The 23,233-nt window shown below is 41.1% G+C and overlaps 2 long non-coding RNA genes across 2 annotated transcripts in view; one reads left to right on the top strand and one right to left on the bottom strand.

Moving 5' to 3' along the window:
* LOC123001345 (uncharacterized) overlaps window positions 1-21,047 on the bottom strand; it is a 39,469-nt gene extending 18,422 nt beyond the window's left edge. The window contains exons 1-2 of the long non-coding RNA XR_006410140.3: window positions 20,913-21,047; window positions 372-437 (exon numbers count right to left, since the gene is read on the bottom strand). This is a non-coding gene — a long non-coding RNA (uncharacterized LOC123001345). The remainder of the gene's footprint in view (window positions 1-371; window positions 438-20,912) is intronic.
* LOC130543545 (uncharacterized) overlaps window positions 5,609-23,233 on the top strand; it is a 39,082-nt gene continuing 21,457 nt past the window's right edge. The window contains exon 1 of the long non-coding RNA XR_008958973.1: window positions 5,609-5,711. This is a non-coding gene — a long non-coding RNA (uncharacterized LOC130543545). The remainder of the gene's footprint in view (window positions 5,712-23,233) is intronic.

The following is a 23,233-nucleotide window of genomic DNA, read 5'->3' as shown; positions in this document are numbered from 1 at the left end:
GTGCGGAGCTCAGCCACTAGCTCAGACGCTTGGCAATGTTTAGCTCTTGGAAAAAAAAAAAAAAAGAATGGCCCTGATTCACGCAGCTACACGGGCCCAGTTCTCATTAATAACCACGTTCTTGTTCAACTGTGATTTGATTAAGTGATTTGTGATTTGATTAAGTAATTTAAAAGACGGTTTATTTAATTTGGAGTCTTCTAGACTTCAGAGTCCAGTGCATTTGAAACTGTGCTGTTTCTTGTCGACATTTTACAGCGTCTCTGACTGCTTACAATTAGAAGCTGAAATTAAAAACTGGAAAGAAGGGGAAAGAATTCATTTAACTAAAAAGGGGAAAAAAAAAGATTTGTTGTGTCCTGAGAACTCACCTTCTCTGATGGTTAAGCTGGTACATTTTCATTTTCCCACTGGTCAGAAGATAACGAGGGGGTGGCCTATAGCAGAAATTTGAGAAGGAAATTGAATTAGAGAATTTAACTTGTCATTTATGGTTATTCAAAACCCAGAGGATATATTTCTCTAAGAAGCCTGTCTTAGGGATACCTCTATTCCGCAGAAATGTGTTTCCTGGAAATTCAGAGAAAGCCTTAAAGATGTAAGAGTCAAGTGTGTATTTAGCAGAGAGAGGGCTGAATCTGCTCCCAGGCAGCTGCCTTGGGTTAAATGAGCCGCCAGTGGCTGCAGGGAGGTGGTGCCCATACCCAGGCCAGCATGGCTCTGCCCAGAACCAACATGGCAAGCCCCAGTGGCAGAGACCTTGGGGGGAGGGATAGGTAAAGAAGAGGGGGGCAATGCCCAGAGAAGAGTGTGGGCTCTGCAGCAGGCAAACTTGGGTTTGAGACCTGCTTCTGCCACTTGCTAACCTGCTAGCTGGGCCATATTACCCCACCTCACTAAGCTTCAGTGGAGCTCTTCTTTATCTAGTTAAAATGGAGCTAATACTTCCTTACTAAGAAAAGGTCTGGTCCCTTTTTCTTACAGGCCCCACCCAAACTGATCCATACGCTACTCTCTTTCAAGTTAGAAGCAATTTGGTTTAGTTAGCCATCCCATTTTACAGATAGCATTTTATGTAACAAATTCTACCAAAGAAGATTTTTATCTTCCAACAGGTAGGAAGCCCTTGGGAATTCTAATCCTAGTTGATCTACTCTCTGCTTTCATATCAAAACATCTCTAAATAAATTAGAAAATCATGGGTGTGTCCTGCTTAAAGCAAGGAGATAAAGGAACGGTTCTAACTCCAGGAGATGCTAAGAGGGTTACATTTTGGAAATTGTATGCTGTATCATAAATATAGTTCTATGCTTCTCCCCAGCCACGTCCAAAATAGTAGAAGCATAAATTATGGCACATTCAAGATACAAAACTTCAGTAACACACAAATTGTAAGTAGATGGACTTTGTTTATCTGCATTTATAAAATTCATCCTGGCCCACTTTCAGAAACTCCTTAGGAATCTACAGTGCACTTGGCGTTGTAGGCTGTGTCACCAGGGGCCAAAACAAAGGGCAGATTTAATGACCATAAATATATCAGCTAAACGTCGTACAAAACTATACACAGACCGCGTTCCAACAAAGGTACAGCTGGCCAACGGAGGTTTTCTTTTTACGTATTCAGGAATTATATAGACAGACATGCTCCTAGGTTCTACCAAACAGGCAAAAATATTCAGGGTTCACAGTCCAGCTTCCCACTGTGCTTTTGCTGGACTGTGATCTCGGAGATCCCCCTCCTGCTGGACCAGCTGCTGATTAGGGTTCTTGGTGGTAAAGCAGAGTCCACCACAATGAGCTTGAGTGGAAATGCAGTTTCTTAGAGGGTACGAGCTAACATTCCAGAATTCCTAGGGAGAGGAGGAATTGGGACTGTGGACTGATTGCAGGCACAGTCCGGGGTACAGCGCCCCACTGGTAGGAACGCGGATGCTCTAACAGCTGCTGCCTCTTCCCTTGATGGAAAGCAGCTGCACATCTTAGCTGCTTTGAATGCATGGCTCGTGCGAACGGGTTGGGTGGTAGGGGCTGCATCACATGCCGCCATCCTGGTTCAGGAAAGGCTGAGAAACAGTATCCGAATTCCCATATTAGGGGGGCAGGACTCAAGTGGGAGCACCCTCAAATATAAAATGACTACTCCAAAGGCAATGGCCGGCTAAACTATGACCTATGTATCCACAACACTCTAAAGTATGTCCTCTGCCTCACCTTTGGGAAAAGATTTAGTCCATAACAAGATCAAAGTTCATAGGGATAAAGACAGCAAGGTAGCTGCTAGTTTTGAATTGATTCAGGACTACAGCATGAAATCTAAGTTCGAATAAATGCGTATGTCATTAACAATCATTTTCCTAATAGCCTGCACAAACTGGGTCAGACCACACGGTTGATGTGCTTGGTACAGTGCTATTAATTAAGCAGCTTAAAAACGATAACAGTTGTTTATTGTTATCCATTAGCCTGAGTAGCTTCACCTGGCTACATCCTGTGAGACTTTTTTTATAGCAGATAAAACAGAAAGCTTCTACCATTGCCTAGTAGTTTAAATTTCGTATTTCATGAATATCTATTTTACTTATATGTCTTTTTTCCCCCTGACAAGCATGTTTTTCTAAATCGGGCTCAGAAAAGAGGTCAGCCTATAAATCAAGGGAAGAGCCCTCGTGTACACTTAAGTCCACCGGTGTCTGGATCAAACTGGCAGGGAATGAAACATAACTGAATTGCCTCCAGCATCCCTTTGAAATGCCCATGAATTAAAACATAACTACTGCAACCCACAAGCCATCATTAGGCTAAATAAGAAAACTACTATAAGTATTCCCATTACCATCGGGAGTGAGAAAGTCACCTCTATTTCACCACTGCTATTTAACATTGTTCTGGAGGTTGAGAGCTAGTGGAATAAGGCACAAACATAGACAGTAGATAAATAGATGGAGAGATGGGTGGATGGATAGATAAAACATAGATATAAAAATTAGAAAGAATCAGCTCTTGCTGATGATGTCATTATATCTCAAAAAACCTAAGAGAAGTATCAACTTGCAAATAATAAGGGAACTCATTAATAGATTAATAAATAAGACCAATCAATCAATGGTTTTAACATATACAAGAAAACTGAGTGGGAAATATTGTGGGGTGAAAAAGGCTTCATTTACAATAGTAACAAACAAGATAATGGGAATTAAAAAAGATAAAAAGAAGTAAAGAGGTTATGTATAAAATCTTGAAGAAGGTAATTTTAAAACATTCCTGAGGAACACAAAGGAAGACTTGGATGAGTGAAAATCATGCCATGCTCAGGGCACCTGGGTGCGGTGGCTCACTGGGTGAGTATCCAGCTCTGGATTTTGGCTCAGGTCATGATCTCAGGGTCCTGGGATTGAGCCCGGGTTGGGCTCTGCACTAAGTGGAGTGTCTGCTTGAGATTCTCTCTCTCTCTCTCTCTCTCCTGCCCCTCTCCCTGCTCTCTCTCTCTCTCTCTCTCAAATAAATAAATAAATAAATAAATCTTTGAAAAAAAAGAAAAGAAAAGAAAATCATGCCATGCTCTGGGCACCTACATAACTAAAGTGATCTCAATGCAAATACTTCTAGGATCTCCTTAACTAGAAAAGATAAGTCTAAGAAAAATTCACAAGCCAGACTATCCTGGGAAATTCCTAAAATGAAGAATAATGGCAGGGTGGTTGGTGGGGATGGGGACAGTGATTAACTCTGCTGGGACAAAAAGATAAAGATAATCTCAGTGATAAAAACTGGAATCAGAAATAATGTAGTTGACAAATAAATTTGACTCGAATGCAGAATAACAAGATAAGGAAGTATATAGTAAAGGCTTTTCCTTGTGCTTACGAAAGAGAAAGCCCCCAAATGAAACTGAAAAGGATAATGAGAGTCTTAACAACGAGCGTAGTTTACAATTAGGGCACACTGCACAATCTACCACTAAACATTGTGATATCTTGATGAAAAGGAGTGTTTCATGGAAAATGTAAAGCACCAGCAGTGAATCATGAGATAGGAAACTTGAACTAGACAATGACAAAGGAGAAAAGGCAATCAAGGCCTTACTCCTCAGAAGCTCCATGCTGTGGTTATTTGACAGGAAACATCTTCCAAACTTTCACAGAATCGCTAATTCCCACACCGTATCTGACGGAGGGCAAACGGAACGATGAAAACCACCCCAGCACAAAGTATGAAACTAGGGTCTCCTGAGTTCTAAAACTTGTGATTGATCTAGGGTTTTCTTTGTAGTGTGTGATCTTTCACATCTTTGAACGAGGTGTAGAAATATCTTTAATAAACTACTAAGAAAGCAAATTCAAAAATACATTTTAAAAACAACAATCTAAAATCAAGTAGTTTTTATCCTGGAGAGGATAAGCGTTTAAGAGACGTATTAATTCATCATTTCAACAAGTGAAATAAGATTAAACATAGTTGGTTTGATTAATTTACCGTAAGCATTCTAAATTAAGTCTGCAGAAAGACACCAACACTCATTCCTGATTTAAAAAAAAAAAAAAAACTCCTAATAAGTAGCAATAAAAATATTATCTTAACAACATAAAAAGATATAAAGAGCCAACATTTCAAGTGACAGTGAACATGAAAGGCATGGCATTAAAAAGAAGAAACAGGACAAGGCTGCCCGCTCTCCTTATGTTTATTTTAACATGTTCTGGAAACTTCACACAAATAGAAGAGAAACCAGAAATAAGAGGGACAGTTATTACATACAAGGATATGATATCACAATTGTTTGTATATTAGGAGTAACTATTTATTATATCTGAAATCAACAAAAAACTGAACTAATTAAAGAGTTCAGTAAAACAGTTAAATTTTTTAAAAGCTTCCCTTTATAACAGTAAAAATTAAATATTATATATATACACACACACAAAGAAAAAAGACACCATTCATAATAACTATACATGGAATATTAAAGATGTACTTTATATGAACAGGTCCTATACGGAGACAGTACAAAACATTTCACTGTAAGACAAACCAATTCCTTATGTGACAAAATTAAAAGATAAATATAAAACATAAAAAATTAGAGGAAAAAGCTGAATATTTCCTTTTTAAACAAAAAGTAACCATAAGGGGAAAGAGTACTACAGTTTACTATATAATTTTTTTAACTTTAATATGCTAAAAATGCCATAAAAATGTCAAACATAATAGCAAAAAAAAGAAAGTATTCGTAACTCTTGTGACAGCTCCTTGATATTTTTCAGCATGAAATAGCTTTTATAAATTAAGAGAGAACACAGAAAAAAATCGGCAAAGGACAGGAAAAAAAGTATACATGTACAAAAAGTATATGAAAAAAAGAACAACCTTACTAAAAACATAAGGAATTAAACATTAATAAGACAAAATGAATGCCATTTTCTTCTGTTAACTTGGCAAACAATTTGCAAATGAATGACCGAGACTCCTGTACCTCCCAGGCGTGTGAAAATTTGCAAAAACTTCCCTGGAAAGAAATTCAGTGATTTGATTTGCATCTTGAAATAAAAGCCATGCCCTTTGGCCAAATGACTTTAGCACAAATACTGTTTGCTCAGGAAATAATTTTGTGATCATAGGCGAGACTACAGCAAGAGGGAAGAAACATGTAGGATAATGGGAAATCGCCAAAACGGTCAGACACTCCGTGTGGAATTCACAGACTCTGTAAGGTAGGAGGCACTTGGGCTGGGGGTGGGGTATGGCTGCGGAAGGCCCAGCTGACTGGCGAGTCCCCCCAGTGCCCAGGGGCAGCGACTCTTAATAGACAACACTTTGCGTCTCTACAGGCAAAGGAGTTTACAGAGTATACGTTGTGTAAGTTTCAGCCTGTGATGTGTCTGTGTAGATGCGAACAGACAGAACAAAATCTGAACTTTGGTTAGTTGTTTTCGAACGGCTGGAAAGAAAGCCCAGTTGCCAGACCAGCGTAGGCTAAGGGACAGCAAACAACCCAGATAAGGCTCGTTGACTTAGAGTCCAGTGAAATTTTCCAAGTAATCTTTATTGGGCAATTATCCTATGATTTCCCTGTCCAAGTTCCATCAGAATATCCCCACGCATCTATGGGAGCCATCAAGCCCTTGCTGCCGTTCCTGGTGACAAGTTGGGATTTTTCTAATTAAGTGAAAAAAGAGTATAAGAGAAAAAACTAGCTGAACATAGAAACCACAGCTTAAACAACGTCTCACTGGGCCAGATAGAGGAACCTTAGATGAAAATCAACATATTGCAACTATTGTTATTAATTTAAAATTCCTAAAACGCTTGTGACAATTTTTAACATACCTGAAATTGATTGTCCCAAATGTACCGAACACGCATCCTAGGGCCTGTGGACGCGGACCTCCAGCCTGGCGCTGGCTCAGCTTTATGTCTTTCTCATTCTTATTCATTCTGCTAGATCCACACTGGCCGTCTTTAAGTTCCTCAAATACATTAAGCTTATTCCTTCCTCAGTATTGAAGTATGTGCTGATCGCCTGTCCAGAAACGCCATCTGGAGTCCCTGGATACCCTTCAGGTCTCAGATTAAAGGAGCCCTTCATTGACCTCTACGTTACCTTCAATTAGCCTGAATAATCAGTTCTCAACCTTAGGTATACATTGCAGTCATCTGGGGATATTTTACACTGGGTCCCATCCCAAAGATTCTGATTTAATTTGCCTGGGAGGGTAGCCTTGGCATTTGAGATGTTTTAAAAGCCTCTAGGGTGATCCTAATTTGCATGAAAGATTGAGAACTACTGGCCTAGATCTCATCACCAGGTTTGTCTCCTTCATAGCTTCTCACAGATATAATGGTGACATGCGCTTATTTATTATTTATTTATTTGTTGTCTGCTATAAAGGCAGGATCGATGCCAATTTTATTCATCACCAAAAGTATCTGATGATGGAATGCATAATAGAAAGGAGGCACGTTTCATATTGTATATTAAAGCATCACAATCCCTAACCAGGGCTTCTCAAACTTCAATGTTGGCATGAATCACCAGGGGTCTTGTTAAAATACGGATTCAGATTCATTACATCTTGGGGAAAAGTTGAGATTCTATACCTCTAACAAGCTCCCGCACTTTGAGTAGCAAGAGCCTGATGGAGCGTTTGCCTAAACTTCCCTGAAAATTAGAATCACCTAGAGCCTGTAAGGACCGAAGAACAGATCACTAGTCCCCAGTTCAGACGCACTGAATCAAAATTTCCAGGTGGGGAGAGTGATAACCTGCAAATGTAACGGGCCCCACTTTGATTACTATCTTCAAGGAGTTTTGGGAAACCAAGGAGTAACTCAGACACTATTTCTTACTGTGTCTCTATTCAAAGTCACGAGAGAATCACGAAATAAGCTCTTATCAGAATGACCCTCCCTCATATAACTATAATCCTGGACAAAATAGAACAAATAACTACTTGAAGGTTCTGGAGACTAACAAAAGCAAGGAGGTTCTGGAGGGGAGTTGACATTTACATTGGGGTGACTTTTTCATTTTATGGCATTTAGCCTCGGATCAGTCACACTGAAGTCAGCATGATAAAGGGCAGCTAAAACTTCCCTAGAAAACCCAGAAGTCATAGAGCACGGAGTTCAGGGCAACCACAGCCACTAGAATGTGAGAGGAGAGAATGATAGAAAATAGAGACCCAGCGGGAAAGAGCCACACATTCTATGCACAAACTTTGTCCAAATCTCTGGCTAAGCCCTGAACCGTGCATGGGTAGGGCAATCTGCGAGCAAACCAGCCAAGGATAAAAGGACTGAATGAAGACTGGAGTGGCTGCCAACAGGTAGAGCTTGAAGTTTAAGTCCGATCATCTAAATTAGCAGCTAGAACAAAATTGTCAACATCTGATAGAGGACGATAATAGAATCCAGAGTCTCAACAACGTAACATTCACAATATCCAGGATAGAAATCAAAGTTACTCAGACACAAAAGAGCAAAAGTTGTACGATTCCACTATAGGTGATACCTAAAATAGGCAGATTCACAGAGACAGAAATAGAATAGAGATGACCAAGGGCTGGGAGGAAGGGAGAACGAAGTTATTATTTAATGGGTACAGAACTTCTGTTGGAACGATGAAAAAATTCTGGAAATTGATAATGGGTGATGATTACATAACATTGTGAAATACTCATGTCACTGAAATGCACACTTAAAAGTGGTTAAAATAAGTTTTATGTTATGTATATTTTGCTACAATAGAGCAAAATAGAAAAAAAGACAATAACAGAAATGAAAAATGCCTTCATCAGGCTTATCAGTAGAGTAGATGTAACTAAGAAATGAGTCAGGGAACTTGAAGATATGTCTATAGGAACTTCCCAAACTGAAAAGCAAAAAAAATAAAATAAAATAAAGAATGAAAAAAGGGATCAAAGTATCCAAGAGTCATGGGACAATTACAGACATGTAACATGCAGGTTAATGGGAATATCAGAAGGAGAAGAAAGAGAAAAAAGAACAGATGAAATATTTAAGTTAATAATGACTAAGTTTTTCCAAGGTTAGTGACAGACACCAAAACCTTGATCCAGGTAGCTCAGAGAACATCAAGCAGGAGAAATACAAAAAATCCTCACCTAAGAATATCATTAAAATAAAATTAAAGCTGCAAAAAGTCAAACACAGAGAGAATATTTTGAAAAGTGCCAGAGAATAAAAACACCTTACTTATCTTCAGAAACTATACACCAAGAAGAGTGTGGAGTGAAATATTAAAAATATTTAAAGGAAAAAGTAGAACCACCAATCTAGAATTCTGTATCTAGTGAAATTATCCTCCAAGAGTAAAGAAATAAAGACTGTCTCAAACAAACAAAAATTGAGGGAATCTGCAGCCCCTAGACCTGCCTTATATGAAACGTGAACAAAGTTAAAAAGTTCTTCAGAGAGAATGGAAATGAATTCATATCTACATAAAGAAAAGAAGAGCATTTGGAAAGGAATAAATAAAGGTAAAATAAAATCTTTTTTTTTTAATTCTTAAATAAGCTAAAGATATCACTTTGTTCAAAATAATAGTAGAAACAATATATTGGTAACTATTGCTTATGGAGAAGTTAAACGAATGACAGCAATATAAGAAGGTGTGGGAGGGAGGAATTAGAATATTCAGTTCTAAGGGATCTGCACTACCTGTGAAACATATAGTGATATTTGAAAGCGGAATTGTATTAACTGTAACTGTATACTGCAAACCCTAGGGCATCCAAAAAAGTAAAATAAAGAAAGAAAGAAAGTATAATTTATATGCTAAGAAAGGAGAGAAAATAGAATCACATAAAATGCTTACTTAAAACCAGAGAAGGCAGAAAAGGCATGGAAGCCAAAAAGAAAAGAAAAGAAAAGAAAAGAAAAGAAAAGAAAAGAAAGAAGAAAGAAAGAAAGAAAGAAAGAAAGAAAGAAAGAAAGAAAGAAAGAAAGAAAAGCAGCAAATAGAAAGCAGATACAAATATGGCTGATATTCATCCGACTATATCAAGAATCACTTTAAATGTGAATATATAAAAACATCAATTAAAATAAGTAATCAGGATAGAAAAAAAAAGATGACAAACAAAAAACAAGATTCAACTATTTGTTGTCTGAAAGAAGTCCACTTTAAATATAAGGTCACAGATTAAAAGTAAAGGAGTGGAGAAAGATACGCCATGCTAACACTAATCAAAAGAAAGTAGCTGTATTAATTTCAGACAAAGCAGATTTCAGAACAAAAAATTTATTAAGGATAAAGAGAAGCCTTATATAATGACAAAGGGGCCAATTCTCAAAGAAAACATGACAATCTTTACTATGAATGTGCCTAATAACAGAGTGTGGAAATAAATGAGACAGAAACTGGCAGAACTACAATGAGAAATAAAAGAACCCACTATTACTGACTGAGACTTCAACACCTCTCTATTGACAACTGAGGCCCAACAGTCAGAAAATCAGTAAAGGTATGGTTGACCGAACAGCACCATCAATTAACTGGATCTAAATGGCATTCATAGACTAGTTCACCCACCAACAGCAAACCACACACTCTTCTCCAGCTCACTTGGAAGACTCACCAGGATGGACCACACTCTGGACCATACAACACACTTAACAAATTGCAGAAGAACAGAAATCATACAAAGCACGCTCTTAGACCACAATGGAAGTAAACCAGAAATCAATAACAGAAAGATACCAGGAAAACCCCCAAAGCATTTGGGTGTTAAACTACATAATTCGAAATAACAAACAGGTCAAAGAACTCTCAAAATGAAATTTTAAAATATTTTGAACTAAAAATACAAGTTGTCAGTTAGTGGGATGCAGTAAAAGCAGTGCCTACAAGACAATTTAGAGTATTGGATGCATAGGTTAGAAAAAAGGAATATCTAAAATCAATAAGCTAAGCTCCCACCTTAGGAAACTAGAGAAGGAAGAACAATAAAAGCCTAAAGCAAACAGAGAAGAAAAATAATAAAAATTCGAGCAGAAATCAGTGAAATTACAAAGAAGAAAACAAGAGAGAAAAATCAATGAAACCTAAAGCTATTCCTTTGCAAAGATTAAAAAAAAAAAAAAAAGACAAGCCTCTAGACAGGCTAACCATCTGAATTACAGGAAATTTGACTTGCTCAAGGTCACACAGCTAGGAAATGATCTATGGACTCGGGCGGGGAGCCCTGGCGTCCGCCTGGCATTCACAGCAGCCACCACTCCCCTTCATGGCAGTTCCCGGGGTGCTGTGGGATCTGCCTTCCGCAAGGGCCTCCTTCTCCCCCGGCACTGCTTCCTTCTTACCTTCTCGGAAAACGGTGGTTGGTTAAGGCCCTCTTTCTTACCGAGTCTGGATACAATGTTAACACTCTTTTTCACACAGAACTGTCTCAACTGAAAGCCGTTGGCATTCGGGTTGGAACGGTGTGTCATCCCCCACCAGCTCTCCATTTGCCCCCCAAGAACATGCCTTGACTCTATAATCTTTCAAAAGCTGTTCACTGTGCTCCTACTATTTGCCGGGCACTTTTGTCCCAAAGTTATTTTTATTAAGATCTAGAAAAGAGAGAGACAGACACAGATACATGGAAGAAAAGAAGGGAGGAACGAAGGAGGGAGGGAGGGAGGAAGGAGGATCTTCAGTCTTTTGGAGATACGTACTCTTCCATTCGTCTTCCCAGGGGAACCACCGCCTCAGCCCTCTCCTGTGAGGTCGTATTCTGATCTGCCTTCTGCTCTCTCATAGAAATATGAGAAAGGGGAGACTGCTCTCAGAAGCCTTGCTCTGTCTAGACAAGGAGTATGACACAGTCACTCATTTTTGCATTGGTACTAAACTCCACAGTCTCAGATCTATATTCAGCAGCTAATAAACCTCTCTAGCATTCATTCAATCTGCTCTAAGTTGCTGAAGAAGAGAAACCAGTCATTGGAACATTTACAGATGATTGAGCCCACAAAGCGACTTACGGTCTGATTCACAAGTTAGATCCCAGCCTGCTTTTAGTGCATAATGACTGTATCACCACTAGTAAAGAAGCTATGCCAGTTTTTCCTCCTTATCCCAAACATTACACACAGAAAAAGACATAAGACTGTCTTAAGCACAAATAAAAGTGAAAGAGTATACCAATAGGTATTTATAAAAATTATAACAGTAAGTATTAGTTACGAAAATGGAATAACATATTTGGTTGGACACTGGCTTTCCCAGCACAGGATGTGCACGTGATGTAGTGATTTGTAAAGAGAATACAGAAGGAAGAGTGTTAAGCCAGTTCCCTGCAAAGATTGAGATTTGAGATAAGGTTGTGTGGCTGCTGGAGGGAGACTGTTGAGACTGACGGTTTGAGAGGGTTAGGGAAACGATGTCTGGGGAAACTTCTGGCATCTGTTCCTGAAATACACTGAGTATGTCTCAGGATTCTGGCTACTCCCTTACAAAGATGGTGTTGCAGATGGTACATCACTTAATTAGAAACTATTCCATCAATGGTTTCAAAATTCCCTGTCTTATCCTCTAATTAACACTCAGACAAATCATTGATGAAAACTCAGGCTCCCTGATCAAACCTACAACTGTTTTTACATGAATTGGAATATATTCAACTGAAAGAAGTCAGAAAAGTGCTCTTCAGGAAATCCCTGGAGATTTTGGTCCAGACTTTGAAGGACCTAACGTGGGGTATCATGTCCTGAGGCCAGCTGATGTTTCCCAAAGATGTGAGATCTGGTTGGAGACATATCTTATATATATATGTTGTTGGCAATATTTTTAAAAGGCTTCTCTCAACAAGGCGAAAGAAGCCTGGTCATGTAATGACGGAATAAATAGATGGTGACCAGAGACAAGAATTTCCAATGGTCTCATTTGCAACATCCTTGCAGAACTAACATTCTTCCTTAGACCAGAATGTGCCAAAAAATGACTCAGAACACTGAGGAGGACCTTGCCTCCAGAAAGTTCACCATTCAGGCAAGAACTCTGCAAGCATCAGTTACAAATTTTGCTGTGCCATCTTGATCAAGATACAAAAATCGATGCATCCAACTGCCTGTGCCTCTAAGTATAAAACTATGACTCTTTGATAATATATAACACCAACATTTTTGAACAGTTATTAGGTGCCTGGCATTCTGCTACAAATTCTGTAAGTAATAATCACAATCCATAAACATCTTTATGTGAGCTACTAATGATCCCGGTTTTGTAGATGGGCAAACCGAGGTCAAGTGAATTTAAATTATTTTCCCAAACTAGTCTGCAATGGAATAAATGGTAAAGATTGAATTTGGACCCGACTTAGTCTTTTTTCAAAGCCTCTGCTTTCCCTCCTCTCTCCCTCCCTCTAGCCTTCTCTCTCTCTCCCTCTCATTCTCTCCCTCCCTACCTCCCTCTGTCTCTCTCTCCCTCTCTCTCTTTTTCTCTTTCTGCATTAAAAAAATCTTCATTGAGATGTAATTACCTACCAAAAAATGGCACGTTTAATGTATACAATTTGAGGGACTTGAACATAAGCATACGCTCATGAAACCATCACTACAAAGTACGAAACATAGCCTCACCAGCAAAAGCTTCCTCCTGTCCCCCCTTTTGTGTATGTGTGTGGGGAGAACACTGAATTTGAGATAGTCTCCCAACAAATGTTTCAGTGTACAGCCGTGTTAACTGCAGGCACTGTACTGACATCAGATCTTTAGAACTTATCTTGAGTAACTGAGACGTGACACACATTGACCTCACACCTGTTAGGATGGCTATTATCGACAAAACAAAACAAAACAACAAAACAAAAGATAAGAAGTGTGGGTGAGGGTTTGGAGAACTTAGAATCAATTGGGCCAATTGCACGCCATCTCCCATGTTCTGTCCCCCATTTTTGCATGACTGGCTCTAATCCTTCAGAGTATCCCCTCCTCGGGGAGACCCCAACTAAATGTGCCCTCTCCCATTCCAGGCACTCTCCGCCACATCACCCTACCTAATGTTCTTTGTCACCATTTTCACTATCTAAAACCATCTTAGCTCTTTTTTTTAAAGATTTATTTATTTATTTATTTATTTATTTATTTATTTATTTGAGAGAGAGCACAGGAGGGGGAGGGCCAGAGGGAGATGGAGAAAGAATCTTAAGCAGACTCTACACTGAGCGCTGAGCACAGAGCCAGACTCGGGGCTCGATCTCACAACCCTGAGATCACAACCTGAGCTGAAACCGAGAGTCAGACGCTTAACTGGCTGTGCCACCCAGGCGCCACCTTAGCTCATTTTTATTTACTTGTTTCTTTCCCCTCTCCTCCCACTAGAATGTAAGCCCTAAAGGGCAAGAATCTTGGTTTTTTTGTTCTGCTGGGAACAGTGCCTGGAACAGAGCAGGAGCTAATAGATTATCCATAGAATGAAAGGATGAATTAATCCTAGAATCATAAAGTGCCCTCCTGGGATCTAAAGCATGACTCTTGATATTCTCAAGGAAACTTTGACTCTTGTAGCAGCCAATTCTGAGCAACTTCTGGGAGCAGTCTCCCTCCAATCTTTAAATTCACATTTTCTTTTTCTCTATATAGATCCAAAATGCTGTAACATAAGATCTGAAAGGTTCCTATCTTAAGTGAGCCAATGGAACAGTTTTGGCTAAACCAGATGAAGGCACAGAACATTTCCATCCCCCAGGGTGTTCTTCCATGCCCCTTCCCAGTCACCTTCTCACCCCTGCCCCAAACAAGTGCTGATCTGATTTTATCACCATAAGTTTGTTTTGCCTAGAATTTCAGTTACATGGAATCTTCGTTTTTTGTGTCCAACTCTAACTCAACAGATTTAGGGGATTCCTTCGTGTGGTTGCATGTACAGTAGTTCATCTCTTTGTTTCTGGGTGGTATCCCATGGTATGGGTGACATCTCGGCTGTCTCTAGGTTTTGGCTATCACAAGTAAAGCTGCTAGAGACATTCTTTACGAGGCTTTTAGTGGACATCTATGCTGATTTTTCTTGGATATATACCTAATTGTTGAATATGGGGTCATAGGATAGATGTGTGTTTAACTTTTTAAGAAACTGCCAAATGGGGGCGGCTGGGTGGCTCAGTTGGTTAGGCATCTGCCTTCAGCTCAGGTCATGATCCCAGAGTCCTGGGATTGAGCCCCACATCAAGCTGCCTGCTCATGGGGAGCCTGCTTCTCCCTCTCCCTCTGCCGCTCCCCCTGCTTATGCTTTCTCTCACTCTCTCTCCCGCTCTATGTCAAATAAATAAATAAAATTAAAAAAAGAAAGGAAAAAGAAACTGCTGAATGGTTTTCCAGAGTGATTGTGCCTTTTAAAAATCCACTTTTAATTTCCTCAAACTGCACCGTGAAACTATAAGGCAGTCAAGTACCTAGAGGTCATCTGTAGGAATACATACCGTAAATATAGTATAAAGTACAATAAGCCAGAGAGCTCGGAAGGAAGCGCCAATCCCCCAGGCTTCCCCATCCAAGCCCTACTCCTTTGTTTCTCTGGCACTTGGAGAAAGAGAGCCCGATGATCCACTTTGCCAGAGCAGAGGGACGTCACTGTGCCCTTCCCTTAGTCAACTAATGCTTTAATCTTTTCTACCATGTGCTTTCGTGATGAGCAGAAACTAGAAGCCAATATTCCAAGCAAGATGGCCTGGGTTCTGTTTTGTACTGAGCTCCTTGGCCCATGCTCTGACGCAGATAAAGAATGGCACATGGCTGGGGCTATTTCAGGCTCTTGGGGAGAGGCAGGAAGCTGTCCCTCAGAGAAAATGAAGCAACCAATCATGTATCATGCATGCATTTGAGCTTTCAGGGGGAAGGTCTAATCTGAGGGTGGGTTTTCCCACCACTGATAGCCACTGTTTTAGATAGATAGCTGATGGCAGTGGCATTTGGGGGGCAGTACTTATTTCCCATCAAGATTGAATAGTCTTACTTGGTCAAGCCCTGAGCTAGTAAGTCTAATGCTCATCAGCCTCTCCACTCAACGATGTTTAGTCAAACAATATTCTAACTTCTTTTAGGATCAACCTACTAAGGCCTTCAGATGGCTTCAAGCATTCTTTAGAGTATCCCCCCTTCTACTGCATGATGGGAAGGGCCCAAGAATAATGGCCCTCAGTAACTAAGGCACAAGTCAACCCAGAGTGGACATCCAAGGGAGTGAAGACCAGCATCATAAGCATCTCAGATCCTTTGAGTCCAATTCCATTCTGGCCCTTTGGGGCTACTCTCAACCCCCAGCAGCCCTAAAAGACCCCTGCAGTCATTCTGGAGAAGAGGCCGAATTTCCCAAGAGCCAGAGAAATCCTCAGGAACCGAGAAGGTAATGACCACTCAAAACTTTCCTGATGCAAAAACCAACCACCAGGATGATCAAGGGCAGTCCAGTCTTCTGGTAGTGTCCGGTGTCCAGTTTGGACCTGGGCTTTTCAACCGTCTCAGAGCTAAAGAAGACCCCAAAACTTTCTGAGTCTGGATCCTCATTTCCAAGGCTAGTGTATGTCCAAGACAATCCAGAAAAGCAGTCAAGTTTTTTGGGGAACAAAGTTTTCCTGCACAGTTGTGGTTAAATCTCCCATCAGTGAATTTGTGGTGGGAGCCATCCAGAATTGTCTGGCACAAGTCACCTGAGATATTGATCCCCACAGCTCCAGCCAGGAGTCACTAAGGTCTTTGAGATCAGACGTAAGGAAATGATTGCCTATCCTGTTGTTCAAACCAAGGCCCAAGTTCTCAATTGGGTTATTAAACTGTTTTTACCCCGAGCCCGAACTTTTTGTAACAAGGCTCACCTTAAAAACAGGATAGACTCTGCTTTCTAAAGGCACCTTTAGAAAGACTCTGGAAACAGGAAAAATGTCATGTTTTCTTGATAAGGCATTTACTCCATCCTCTGAGCTCCTAAATTTAATGGGTCAGAAAAAGAAATAAGCATAAAAACCCAGGTGTTGTTCTGGTTTGATATAAGCAGTTATCACATGCTATTTAGAGAGTGTGTGGATGGATTCCTTGGCTCCTATTGAATCCTGGAATTCTGTTTCCAACAGGCTTTCAGCAGCCATGGCTCTGAGTCATCTGCCCGGTGACCAGAAGCTGGGATCCAACATCATGTGCTGCCCAGATAATGAGGTCAAATGTGCCAGACCCGCTTGGAGCCTGATAACTGGCTTATTAACATCCCTAAATGATAGCACTTTTGATTAAACCTCACATCTCTGCCTGTTCCCCCTCTCGTCCCTTCTAAAATTAGAGCTGGTATTTTGATAGCCATGCCCTTGCTTGAACTTTGGGATGGTTCAAGGATAGTGGAAAATCATGATGTACCTAAGCTATTACTTCCAAGGACAAGGGGTTTTCTGGGTCACAAAGCCTTAGGCTTTAATTCCAAGTCTCGCTGGTCTTCTTTTCCCTCAGGAATACACTTATATATTTTTCTAAAAAGCCAACAAGGTATAAAAGAAAACATAAGGTTTATATTTAAGAGTCTTATGCTCTAATAACAGCTTCTGCTCCTGAACTAGACATATAAACAAACAGAAGTCAGTTATATCACTGTGCTTCCGTTTTTCATCTATAAAAAGGAAAGAATGCTACTTCCTAGAACTAGTATAAAGATCACATAGGATAATAGATAAAAATCCCTTTGTAACTAATAAAAGCAGTATATGAGTATTATCATAATTGGTACTCACCTTCCTAGGTTTTCTATTTTGTGTGCAACATTGCTTTGTTTGACAACTGTAATTGCCAAAGTCAACGCGTCCCATTTTAATTTCAGTGTTCAACACATAAAATATAATAGAAGAATTTAGGAATATCCTCTAAAGGAATGGTCCTAGGAAATGAAAATGTTCCAGATGACAGACAGCTCTAGATCTCCATGAAAGTGAGGAGAAGGCCAAAGGCTGGACTGATGAAAAACAGAGGACAAGTGGACGGCGGATGTCAGTGACTTAGAGAGTGTCTTCTACCATGTGGGAGAAAAGGAAAGAGAAAGTCTAGGTCTTCCTGCCATGGAAGAGAGTATTTGAGGCATCCTGGGGAATTAGGTTAGGATGAATGTGCAAAGCAAAAACTAGAAGTAGGGAGGCCCTTCCAAAGAATTCTAAAACAATTCTGGAGTAAGGCAGCTGGCTTTTGGATTGAGCACAGGTTGAAGAAGAAGATAGGAAGGGTAGGATAGAAAGTAAAGGATGAACCAAACTAAGACTCTTAAGAGTAAAAAATAAAATGAGGATGAGGATGAGACAGAGGCTCAGGATGTCCATGGAGGATTGGCATGAGGCTGCAGAGCGGGTGTGCCGGGGGTGAGGAGGGAGGGCTGGGAGGAGAGGAAGATGTGGGAACTTGAGCTCTTAGAGGAAGGGAGTTCTGATTGAACTGAGGGAGTGTGTGCATGGGTTTGGATGACAGAAACAAGGGAGTGGAGATGACAATGTTCAAAGTGGAGGAAGTCAGGGGCCTAGAGGACCAGGGTCTTCACTGAGACCCCACATTGTGAGTGGAGTCTCCCAGGATGAAGGTGGGACTTAAGGTTATGATGCATGCAGGAACCAAAGTTTTTCATAAATTTGGAGGAATGACCAAGAGTTTAGAAGATGAGAGTGACATGGAAGGGAAGGCAATGGAGCAGCCCAATGACAGGGGCCTATAGATAAGGATAAGAATGTTATTTGGAATGCCAACTCTCCTCTGACTTCCAATCTCATCTTCCTCATCCCATCTTCAGACCCAAGCCCAGAGATGGTGAAGATGAACAAGGATAGCAGCCTCCCCATGACCCTGAAAGGGTGACAGATTAATAATGCCTTTTCTTCACATAGTCAGAGGTCAAGATGGAAAGAGAAAGTAGAAGGAACCGCTCTGTGAAGAAGTGGAGGGTGCGGAGAACTCCGATTCCAATTTGTATGGGTGCAAGAGGAGCCGTGGGAGGGACTGGGTAGGAGGACAGCCATGGAAGGATGAAATCAGAGGCAGAACACAAAGACAGGATGAACAGAGGGGCTTGCTTTTGGGGCTTTGTCAGTGACAAGGATGAGAAGCTGGGTGATAAACTGACCCCAAGGTTCTGAGTAAAACTCTAAGCAGGCTCAGAAGTAGGGTCATTTATATGTTCTTCTGGGGACAATGAGTTTGGAGGCACCATAGCCTCTTTTGCCCACTTGGGTAAGACATAGTTTCTGAATACCCACAAGGCAGTGACCTTCAGCCAGCAAGTGCACCTGCCAGCATGATATCTGAAGTGTAACGGCCTGAGGTCAGCTCTCGATTATCAGAGGCTTGACTGAACATGATTCTGACCATGCTGTGACATCTGGGTCTTAGATGATATAATGGTGTAGACTGATGTTCTTCTTGGTCTGTTTCCTCATCCCTGCTTTCTCCCTCCTTTCTTTCCACATCGGCAACATAATTGGTGACCACTTAAATGCTAATAATAAGAGAATGGTTAAATACATGATAGTATATTTGTGCTTTGGAACACCATGAGGCAATTTTAAAAATGGGACAAACTTGTAAATGTGCATCTAGAAGGATCTCTAAGATAATAATTGGGTTAAAAAAGAGGAATTGGCAAGATAATGACTAGAGTAAGATCACATTATTGGAAGGAAAGCAAAAGACAGGAAGAAAGGAAGGAAGGAAAATTCGTATGTATGTATACTGTGTGTGTTTGAGTATGTGTTTAGGTTTTATGAATAGAGAAGAATTTCTCAAAGATACCGAACTGATGAGTCTAGTTACCCCAGGTGTGAGCCTAGGGTCAGTGGGAAGGAAGAGAGGAAGAATTTTTACTATGGACACTATACACTTCTGCAATTCTTAAATTTTTAACAACTATTATTATGTATTACATTAGTAATTAAAGACATAATTCTATAAGTGATTCTATCTAGATCTGGTCTTCACAAGCTCTAGTTTTATTTATTACACGCTCAAGTTTTATTCACTTTGGATTGGGCATAACATAAGCAAGTTTACTCATTGAGAGCACATTGTTTGGGGAAACTTGGAGCGGGGATGATGGAAGCAATTTGCAAAATCATTCAGCAGAAACTGGAGAACGTTGTCAATGAGTTGGAAAATTGTTCTGCACAATTCGTGATGAAGGTTAGCTCCTGGGCTGAAGCTGAGAAATTTGAACGGCCTTGCTTTTGTACGCCGCTTGCTCTCTTCTCTTTATAAGTAGGAGGTGAAATTATTAAAGTCTAGAATTTCATAAGCAGGCAACTTTCCCATTCTTAAATGATGAATTTAAAAGTCACACACAAATAATTACAGATTATAAGGAGTTGTATCTGAAACCTGCACTATAAATATTTTGAAAAGTGAATTCAATTTAATTCTAAAATACTGAAAGGTGAAATTTTTAAAGACAATTTTTATAGTTGATTTGCTTTCATAATTTTCTCCCCAAAGGCTGGGTGAGCAACCTGTCCACCCCATCACGTAAAAACCTGTTAGAGTTCACACCAATGACTTCATCCTATATTAGCTTTCTGTCTAAATATACCTCTGAGCAAATTACTGCAGACAACCTCAGTGTTAAAACAGCTTTTTGAACAAACACAATCTCTCCAACAAGTGTGAATGAGCTGCACTTGAAAATTCGGTCCTTGTCATTACTCTCCAAAGTCAAGGACACTTCACTAAGCCCCCTGGCCCTGATGGCAAGAGACAAAAAGGGCACAGATTGGCAGTAGACGAGGTTTGTCCTCACGGCCCGCGCTCACGCTCTCCTCTGCCCCATTTGGCTCAGAAGTCCGTTCTGCCTCTGCTGGGGCTGCCCTCCCGCCCCACCCGCCAGGCCTGAAATCTCCCAGTGCCTCTGGGAGGTTTTTTCTGTGAAATTAGTACCTTTTTAAAACCAGATCAGATAAAGGGCTATTCAGGAAGGGCAAGTCCATGCATGTTTGCAGAAAGGGAAAGAGCTAACATTCACGAAAAAGTCATAGACATTTCAAATTGCAGGGGATTATGAAAATCTTTCTATTCAATTCCCTTCTTTCAAAGCTGAAGAAACCAAATCCCTGAGCGCTATGTGACTGGCCAGGACCAAATGTTACTTTGTAGCCAGTTTATTGCTAGACAGAAGAAAAATATCTTCAGTACCCAGATATTTCTGGAACATTTTGTGATACTGAAAATATGAGGTTATATAAAAAATGTAGTAAATTCATAGTAGATACCTTATTAGGTAACAATCACATTATAAGTTACAATTTCTTGGCATTGGGTTTTTATACTAAGACCTCGACATGAACTTATTCGTTCAGCAAATATTTATTATCTGCTGTGTGCCAGGCGCTCTTCAGATGCTGGGGAAAAGCTGGGAACAAGTGGCTGTTGGAGGGTTTTGCACAGAGCAGTGATATGATCCGACTTACAATTTTCAAGGACCACTCCAGTTGCCGTGTTGAAAATAGACCATGAGGCAGGGGCGAGAGGCCGGCCAGAGTAAAGCCGACAAAGCAGTCAGGAGGCCGTGCCGCACAGATAGGCAAGCCCAGGGGCTTGCACCAAGGTAGTGGTGGAACGAATGACACGTTGAAGGAAGAGCCAGCGGGACTTGCTAATGCACTGGATACGGATGAGTCAGGGGTAACTCCTCCAGAATATTCGGCTTCTTAAAATAGAGCAACTGGAAGAACTCAATTGCCATTAACTGCACTGAGGCAAACCAGAAGGATAAGAATTGAGGGGTACATTTTGGAATTCTGTTTGGGGCATATTGTTTGAAAATTCTAGAAGATATTCAAGAGTGATATTAGTCAGCACAATCAGACCTAGGAATGTGGAGTTTTGAGAACGTTCTGGGTTGGATATTTTCTAACTTCACTTTTGAAGTGACAATCTTAATTAGAGCTAGTCATCACCCATAAGGGCTATAATCAAGCATTTCTCTCTGGAGTGTTAGTAACCATGATATTTTATTGATTCAACCGTACTTATTTATGGGGTACCAGACGCTATTGTAGTTTCTGGGGGATAGAAAGGTGAATATGGTCCTTGTGCTACCTAGATCTGGAGGAAACAACAACAACATCAAAACCTACAGCAATGTAAGGGCTGTGAGAATTTGTTCAAGGTGCTACTGGGAACCCAGAAGCAGAAATCATTTACTCCACCCAGGAAGGCCAGAGATGGTGTTGGAGCAGAGCCTTAAGGCTTGAGTAAGAGTTTTACACGCAGATGAGGGTGGGTGGGCATTCCAGGCAAAGAAAACAGGCACAGATGCATGGGGGCGGGGGAGGGCGGAGCCCATCCTGGGACCCACAGAACGCCCTGTGGCCGGAGTGCAGGCTGTGCGGGGGAAGGTGGCTGTTAATAGCTGGGAGGAAGAGAAAGTCGTGGGTGTGGTGTGCGGAAGGCGTGATGTGTTGGGCTGCTATGCTAGCTACTTCATAAAGGAAGAGGGGATGAACAGAGGCAGGATGAGTAAAGACACATAGGTCTGTGCCAGGCGGGGGCCGCTGTGCTCTGACAAGCTGTGGTTAATCTCCTGGTGGCAGAGGACATGGCCCTGCTGTCAGGGACGGAGGGAAGAGTGCCAGGAGCTGGCACTGGCTTGAAAGGGTGCCCTTCAGTGGGTTCTTTCCAGTTCCTGAGTCCCGGCCAGCTGGTGCGGGGGCCAGCCAGCGGAAGACCAGACCCGCCCTGGGGGAAGGACTTCACCTCTGCCTGAGAGGCTGGAGAGCCACTAGCAAGCTCTAACTCAAAGAGGGCACGATGAGCTTTTCCCGAGGGGTTACTCCTTCCCAGGAGACTTCCACAGGGAATGATCCTTCAGCTCCGAGAAATTCGTCTCTTTTGGTAGAAATGCATCAGTAGATCCCAAGCCTGTGTGGAGAGCATGGTGCAGACATCCCTCCGATCATATATACGAAAGGCTCCTCTTTCAGTCCTCTTTCCACCAAGACCAATGTGACAATGTGAGATTTCTGTCCAGTCTTAGCCTTTGAGAGTCACAAAAGGAAAGCTCTTACTGAAGATATTTCAGAAACATGGAGCATCTGCAAATGTTTATCAAATTTGAACAAAGTGTTAAGATTGAATCAAACACTATGGAAAGGATCATCTGTTAGCACTGTGTTCATTGTGACTTGTGTGTGTGCGTGTGTTGGCACCGAGGGGAAAAAGGAAAACTCGAGGGTGATAAAAGAGAATATTCTCCTCCACCCACGTTCCTCAGGAAGGATTTCTCCTTGGCAGATGGAGGCGTGTGTCCCTATGAAGTGCGTGGTGTGGCTTACGTGTGTATACCAAGACCCCAGGTAGATTGCGCACTAGGGAGCACGGGAGCCCTAAAGGAGGAACATGGGATGATGATAACGCTGTGGCGATTTTCCACGGGGAGAGAAGTCTTTTCCAGCGTGGCTTTCTGCTACTGGCTTTTAGGGTATGGAGGGTGAATAATGTAGCTTGTCATCACTCTTTCCTGGCTATTTGTCCCGCTTCCTGTCCTTGAGAAAACAGCTAAACAATTTGTATCCTCCTGTACGGGTTTCCAGAAAGAACCAGCTGGAACTTCAACTAAGTCATTTCATTATTCTGGGGGGAGGGTGTAAGAAACTGGGCTACATGTTCTAAGGCTGCAGGTGTACATGTATGGTGTGTATGTATGTATATACACATATGTTTGCACGCGTACATATACGTTCTGGGGAAGGGCTGGTATTTTTTAAAATATCCTACATATGATGCCAGG

This window comes from Ursus arctos, unplaced genomic scaffold, assembly GCF_023065955.2.
Source record: "Ursus arctos isolate Adak ecotype North America unplaced genomic scaffold, UrsArc2.0 scaffold_13, whole genome shotgun sequence".
NCBI lineage: Eukaryota > Metazoa > Chordata > Mammalia > Carnivora > Ursidae > Ursus > Ursus arctos.
Note: the sequence above shows the minus strand (reverse complement) of the source record. Positions and strands in the feature narration are given on the sequence as shown.